Below are 7,862 nucleotides of genomic sequence, written 5' to 3' on the forward strand. Positions count from 1 at the left end.
GCCAGTAGATCATACTACCCCCAGCCCCATCTCTTTCCGTTAGCATTTTGATGCCAGGGGCACAGTGCTTTGTAGGCCCAAGTAGTGTGGGAGCCCCCAGGGTGCCACGTTCTCCCGCAGCCCTGAGACTGCAGAGCTGGAGCAGCAGAACCGAGTCGGCTCGCTCTCGTGAGCTAAGACGAGGGCGATGCCTGCCTGGTGGCTCACGTTCAAGACGCGTAACTGGGGAGAGGAGGGAGACTTGTTTGTACGTATTTATTTTTTTTAGCACGGGTCAATATCCCAGCGTACGGGGCAGGGCTGCGCTAGCAGCCTGGGGCCGACCCGTCGCCGGCTCTCAAGTGTCAGTGCATGTTGTTAGGAAATCCTGTAAGAGGCTGTGTGTGTGGTTTTTTTCAAATAAACTTGTTTTTTATAATTCACCCACCACATGTTGAATTTTCTTCCTAGTCGATGATGGTAGGATCCTTTTCCATAGCTGCCTCCCAGGGGTGCACCAGTGGATGTGCTTTTGTAGGGGGAAAGGCATGGGGGTTTCAAGCTGCAAACTCTTCAGGTTGGGCAGTCAGGTGGTGGTAGTGGTGCGGTGCCATGGACCGATTTACCATGAGCACGTGTCCTTGTCTTTGCAGGGAGACTGAGCTTAGCTGGCTTTAAGAGGGTTCTGACAGTCGGCAAACTTCTTCCTCACTCAAATTCCTCTTGGTTTGACCAAGTGTGTCCTCGGCCACCCGAATGCCATTCACCTTACCCTTTAAATGCTGACCAGCTCAGAGCACTGCAAGGCTGTCTCTGCTCTGTCTAGGAAATGCACCGCGCTGGGAGGAACTGAAGTCGAGAGAAACTTTCAAAACCCAGCTTCCCAAAGCAAACATGCTGGTCTAAAACCCCAAAAGAGTATTTTGTTCAAGTGCCGGCTGCTAGAGCGCCAGTGGGGGACAAACGTACACCTTCAGCTGCTGTGCCTTTCTTTTCATAATTGTCTCAACTGCAGAAGGAGGTTGGTGGCATGCAAGCCCAAGTGGATCCGGTTCACGCGTGGTGACTTGTAAACGGCTTTTCCCAAAGCCTAGATCTCTCATTTTTTTTAGGGAAAAGATCGCATCTCAAATTGTACACTAAATAGGTAGGCTCCAGATCTAACAAAATCATCTCCATAATCTACCCTGGGAAACCCTCCAGCGCTTCCCCTCTGCATTGATGTAGAAGGCTTTACTTTGTCAACTTCCATGACGGAGACTTTAAGCTATATTTTTGCTGAGCAACAGAGCTTGCACAACTGAGGAGTCTAGGCAAATATTGCTAGTTTTTGTACAGCTCTAGGGTGAGTGGGAACGAAGCCGATTCCAGGTTTTTGCGTATATGTCTATTTTCACTGCAAGTGACCTTTCCTTTCCGTTCCTGGGAGCCCATGACAGTATTACCCAATGCACTGTGAAGTCCTCGACTCTTGTTTTTTTGGCTGCTGACTTAGCGAGTTATGGGGGATTTTTATTTTTTAATTGCAGTCTACTCTAAACCTTACAAAAGGAACTGGTCAGGGTATTTTCATACTGTAGAGTAACTGTATGAAGCCAATAGAGTATTTTGTACAAACAGATTTTATTGTACTGTACTGAGCTGTGACATTGTAAAAACCAAGTTGTATTTTCGTGAATTCCATGCGTCTGTTTTAGTCAATAGTGATGATTTCATGTTGCAATAAACTAACCACAAAGAACAGCAGGTGTGGTTCCTCTTCTTGGAGATGCAAAGAGAAAAGCCACCAGCTGCTGCTGCTACACGTTCCGGTATTCAAAGCAGCTGTCTCCACCTGGCAGGGGGCTGCTTCCTGGTGATTAGGAAGTATTGATGCTCTCCTGGGGCATCTCGGGCTGGGGAGGAGGTGCCAGGCTGTCTGGAGGTGCAGGATGGGAGGCTCTCCCAGGGCAGACAGACCTTGTCCACGTGTCTTGGTCCAGACCTAGAGAGACCCATGCAAAGGGGGAGTGGAGAGAGGGTTTCTTGGGCTCTTTCAGTCCGTGATGCTAGCAAGCCTCTCTGGGTAACCTGGACTAACACACAGAGCGCTGAATTGTCTGCTTCATTCCTCCCAACTCCCATCCTTTGGCGTGGCGCTCCGAGGAGTCGCGGCGTGGCCGGGCTCTTCCATGCTGCACTCTCGAACAAGGCTGTGACGTTGTGTAACGTGCTTTCAGGAGCGGGCACCTGGTCCGTGTTTTGTAACCTTGCACAGTGACCCAGGCCTGTCGATCCCAGTGGAGCCAGGCTTTTGCTTCCAAAAAGGCGGTGCCTGCTTCAGGGTTTGCAGCAAGATAAGGACGGGGGAACTACCCTGCTGTCCCTACTGCAAGGTCAGTGCTGCTTTCCCTCTTGCCCATAGCCTGTGGCTTGACTTTCTCTTAAGTGGCAGAACGAGCAGGTGCCCGTTTCCCTCTAGGATGGGGCAGCAGGTGGCCATTGCCTGTTCTTTACCGGCGGTAAGGACAAAGCCCAGGATCCTTGCAGCCTGGGTGGAGAGGAGAGGCACTTCCTTTATCTGAAAGTTTGTACAGCAGGGTGCTGCCCTGCTGGGTGTGCCTTCTTCGACTTCCTTCATAGATAAGGCTGCTTCACCCCAGCCAGTGTTTTCACCCTGCCTGCCATCAGCTCCTTTCCCCCAGGAATCAGATACCAAATGCCTGAGGGGACCTAACCAGCCATGGGGCCCATGCAGGCCTGCAGTCCCGGTGCAGGCAATAGGGTGCTCAGGCTTGGCTGCTTCGGGGCATAAAATCCTCCTAGCTGAAAGTAGGGGCAGACGGGAGGCACGTACCCACCTGCATGTGTCATTCTCAGGGCTATTACCAGGTGACTCAGCCGTGGAGGATGCATCATCACAGGGCCCATAAAGGCAGTCAGCTGCCTTTCCCCCAGAAGCAGCGCGTGCACACCCGCTGGAGACGGCAGCCAGCTAGAAGGCTGACTATGCCACCAGGAAGGAGAAAGCAGTCTTGCTGTAGGCTGCAGAGCTGGGCTGGAAGCCAGCTTCCCTCCCCAGACCTGAAAATGTGGAAGGAGCAGTGCTCCTCTTGTACACAGACCCCCTGTGAGCGAGGTTGTGTGCAGGTCCCTGGCTGGGTGCTATAAAGAAAGTTTGAGGTGCTAATGAAGAGCTGCATGCATAGCTCTGCCTGGGGCCAGGGCTGGACATCCAGCAGCCCTGTACCGGCACAGGTAGTCTTTAATGCCAGCTCTCCTCCTGCTATCACTCAGCAGCCTTGGGGTTTGGACGAGATGCCCCAAAACGTATCCCTCCCCGAGGCAGAAGGAAGCACGCGTCTCTTGAGCGGGTGGAGGGTGAGCAGGGCCGTTGCACTGCTCCCGTGTGGGTGCTGGTGGGTCTCGCTGCCTGTATGCAATGGGGACTGGCACCCTGCTGTGGGCACAGCTCTCCGCTGTGGGCACAGCTCTCCGCGGGGGCTGTGGGGCTGCGATGCGGTGACATTCCTGTGCTTAGGCCCTAACAGGCAGTGACTCTTTAACTATATTAAGCTGGAAGAACTGCTGAGGCTACTGATACCTCTGCACAGGGTCGGGGAAGGCCCTCACCCCCCCTGTGACTCCTAAGGACACTTCCAGGAACGGGGGTGAATAGTTGACAAGGTTGTGCAAGTCTTCGCGAGCCCCATTCAGCGTGACGCTCTGCCACTGGAGTCCCGGCAGGTCTTTCACGGCAAAGTTGTTACCGACTTCCTCCGAATGTCCTCTAGCTGCGTCTGCCTGCGCGCCCTTCCTCCGCTGCTCCGCGGGGAATTCTGCTCTGCAGCCCAGGGATGATCAAGGAAATAGTTGGAAAGCAATTCCTTGGAAAACGTTTTCCCAAGTGTTTTCCCAGGCTGGCGGCCAAAAACGCCTTCACAATGGTACTGGGCAGGGCAGGCCGAGGTGTGCAAATGGACAGGGCGTTGCCGCTCCCCTGTGAGCTGGGGCCAGCCGCGTGGAGGGGACTGCTGGCAGCTATTCAGTCCATTGTGCTTCAAGTCAACCCAGAGGTAACAAATGCACAAACCAGCTCTGGCCTCGTAATTCTGCTGCGTGACGCTGACCGCACACAGTGGGCGCTGGAGCGGGTGTACGTGGTCAAGCTGCCCAGAGTGTTTGTACCTGCAAGTTAAGGCGCGACACCCATCGTTCCCAGCCAGTGTCATGAGATATCCTTTAAAGGGGGCCGTGCAATATTAGCAAACACCTACATCTGATTCATGAGAGAAACCCCAAGATTGCAAACAGGGCTCCACGGTGCCAAAAACTCTGCTCTGCTGTGGTCTTTTCTTCTGAATTCAGAAGAATTGCTCTAGTATTTTTTTGACTGTAGTCAGAAAACAAGTGAAAGCAAAGAGCTAAGAGCACTTTGGAAACTGCCAGCTCTTAGCAAGGGCTGCCTCGAGCCTAACAAGGTTAAGAGCCACTGCACTACACTGAAAATGATCTTAGCCCATGGGCTGTGCCTGTGGGAAGTGGTAGGGTCACAGCAGGGACAAGCTGCCTGTCCCCTTCTGCCAGGACCTAGAGCGAGGTTGGCCTTGTCACCACGGTTTGATCTGGATCCGATGCATCTCCAGACAAAGCCACAGGGGACGTGTTTCTGAGGACGTGGACAGTCCCCATTTTGCCTCACGCCAGCAGCCACAGCGTGGTCGGAGGCTGCCCCGGCACCTATGTTCTGCACATGCTTCAAGGGCCTTTTCTCGAGCATCAGAGCCACCCTCCATAGTTGCAAGAAAGCCCCGACTATATTAACCAACGGGACGGAGAGGCTCAGCAAGGAGAGGAGTGGCTGACAAGTAAGCGAGCTGCCAGGATTAGGACAGGCCCACGGGCTGAGAGAGAGCAGTGCTTTCCTGCCTCGGAAAGTACGTGCCCTGACGGGTGATATGCGTCGGCTCGCTGGTGCAGCTGAGTCACGCTGAGCCGGCAAGCGTTTCATTAGCACGAGCTGTTTCCCCTCCATGACAAGCAGTTGATGCAGTTTGTGGTTATACAAGGTAAAGGAAGGAGGCGGCTGGCACCACAGAGCCGGCATCCTGCCTTTCCTAGTGAGTCACTGCAGACCCAGCCCGGCGGCTGTGTTCTCAGGGGCTTCTCTGTACTGCTCGAGAGGTGGCAGTAACAGGTCGTGCACGTGACAGCACGGTCCCCCTGCCTTGATCGCTCCCCCATTGCTTTCTAGTGTGATGACTATGAGGCGGGTGCAAGTCCTGCCATGCCTTGCCCTTGCTGGTAGCTGACCCTGGCTGTGGTATGCAGCAGTTAAAGTGCCTGGAGGTAAGGCTGCCTTCCTTCTCGCTGTTCCTGCATAGAGGAGGGAGATTGCGCCTCTGCCTGCTTCAGGGTGAGCTCAGGCTGCAGCCTGCCACGGCTATATGTCTCTCCCTAAGCAGCCTGCGTGTGAGCGGGATCCCCGTGAGTGTCTGCCTGCGAACCCCAGCTGCAGGCCAGGAGCCAGCAGGATCGGGGGGTGCCCCCTATTCTCCGGTAAGAAACACTCAGGAGTCAGGTGGGTGACTGCGGGTCGGTCCAGCTTGTACTTTGGGGGCACAAGCACCTCGCCTGGCGTGGTCTACCGGGCCCCACAACTCGCTCAGCGCCCCATCACTGGACGTGCTCATCCCTGTTTAATCAGTGGGGACCTGAGGGCCGGAGAGGCCAATCGACTGGTCCCAGGTCTCGCAGAGGGTCTGTGCCAGGGCATGGCATTGAACCCGGGTGGTAGCCACTCAGTGTCACGCTGGGCATGACATGGGTGGGGGGGCAGTGCTCAGCTGCAGGTGTGTGCCCATTATCGCCGTGCTGCCACACAAACGACTTGACTCAAGTCTGCGTGTCCTCACCCTCCTGCTCCCACACGCAACCCTGCCCTCAGCTCCCTGCGCGGCGGCAGGTGCTGAGTCCCACCTGCCACGTCCCAGGTGGGTTGGAGAGGTGCTGCGTTTCTAACCAGAGCTCAGAAATGAGCCCGGCCCCTTGGAGCCCCAGTCAAGCGGGCTAATCTTTCCATAATGCGCTGCAATCCCCTGGCCCCAGAGCTCCTTCATGTGATGTGCATGAGGAGGGGATCTGGGCTCCCCCTCTCCCCCATGCAGGGGAGTGGATTCAGGTTTCCCGGGGGATTTGAGCTGTGCTGCGTCTGCACACAGGCCTTTCTGTTCCCGGTCGCCTCTGCAGAGATGTAAGAGCTAGTTACAGTGATGAGACACATCCATGCCTGAAGCAACAAAGGGCCAGAGCTGCTTGCCCAGAGCACGGGCACTTGGAAGCAGTGGGTCTCAGGGCCGCTTGGAGCAGGCAGCGGCTGGGAATAACAAACCCCTGGCCTTCGCGGCTCGGTTCTGGAGTCGGCAGACCAGCCCACCTGCACGTTGGCATGTTGGCATGGGACACGTGTTTGGGGAGCAGAGGCACGCGGGGGAACCTGGGTGCTGAAAGCCACGCTAGGAGCCCGCATGCACCCGCAGGCACGCAGAGCAGGTGGGCAGGAGGTGGCTCAGGGCTGCATCTAGCAAGTGGTGCAGGTGGTCGTGGCCCTTGCCCTGCATGGGTGCTAACCAGGGCTTCAAACCAGGGGCAGCTCATGGCCTAGCAGCTGTCTGTCTGTCTGTCTGTCTGGGTCAAAAGCTGCAAGGAAAACTCTTACAGTAAGAGGGTGGGGCTGCCCTGTGCATGCTGCAAGGGTCTGAGGGGGGCTTTGAGGGGCTCCTCTGCCTCTCCATCCCTGCCAGATCAGGTTGTGAGGTCCTCATGGCTTCACAGATCCAATGTGCTTTGTTCCCAGCAGCCTCCAGTGCCAAGCTTGTGATGAAAGGGATTTGAAATCAAACACCACCAGGCAGGGGCCTGGGGCTGGGAGGGAAGCATTTTTACCCAAAGAACCTTGTTTGCATTTGAAACACTGCATTAAACCAGAAATCTGCCAGCTCGTGCCCTGCCTGGGTGCCCCTTGCCTGTAGGGAGAGAGGCAGAACCTCCCAGGATGTGACCTGCATGCTGACGGGGAGCGCGGGGATGTGATACCCCCTGGACTGCACAGCTCCGGCCTGGGTCATCCACCCGTGTCCTGTGCATTGAAACTTTTAGCTGAACTGAAGTCTTTGAGCTTGGTGCAAGGGGTGGCAAAGGGCGGAGGCCGGCCAGACCCTGGCCCAGAGCAGTGTTTCAGCCGGGTTGTGAGATCATCCGCGTGGCTCCTCCACTGCTGACGGGAGAAGGGACCTGGCAGGCAGCAAAGGCGCCTGTCGGGGTCGAGCTGTGCGGGGAGAGGCAATGTTCTCCCTTAATATATTAGTGCCGCGGTGTCACGAAGGACAGATAATCAATTGCTACAAGACGGTCATCAGTTATTCTCGCTGCACGTTATATGCTGTTAATGAGAGCCCTCCACTGGTGTCACGGGCCCATTAAGGGCGGGAGATGAATGATACCGGCTTGCTGCAGTGCAGCGACTGGTGGCTCCGTAGGTGGGAAAAGCAGCACCTGTTGCTCCCCTCCCCGGTGGCCCCTGCCATCTGCACCTGGTAGCTGTCAGCTGGCAGGGGACGTCCTGCTGCTTGGGCATGACCCGTTGCTGTGGCTGGGGGGTTTTACCAGCCCTATTTGCCCCCTGGGCATGTCTCAACCAGGGAGCACAGGGGGCAGGTGATCGTGCCCCTGGGCCAGCAGTGCTAGCACAGCCACATTTGTGAGCTGTCGGTGCAGAGCTCTGGTGCTGGGGCAGCTGCAGCCCCCACCTCCTCTGGCAGGAGCGCACCTGCCCTCCAGCCCCGGGAGGCACACGGCAAGTGCTACCGTCGCTCCACCCCTGGATGGGGGCAGGTGGAGGGATG

This window comes from Alligator sinensis, unplaced genomic scaffold (genome assembly GCF_000455745.1).
Source record: "Alligator sinensis unplaced genomic scaffold, ASM45574v1 scaffold1218_1, whole genome shotgun sequence".
Taxonomy (NCBI): Eukaryota; Metazoa; Chordata; order Crocodylia; family Alligatoridae; genus Alligator; species Alligator sinensis.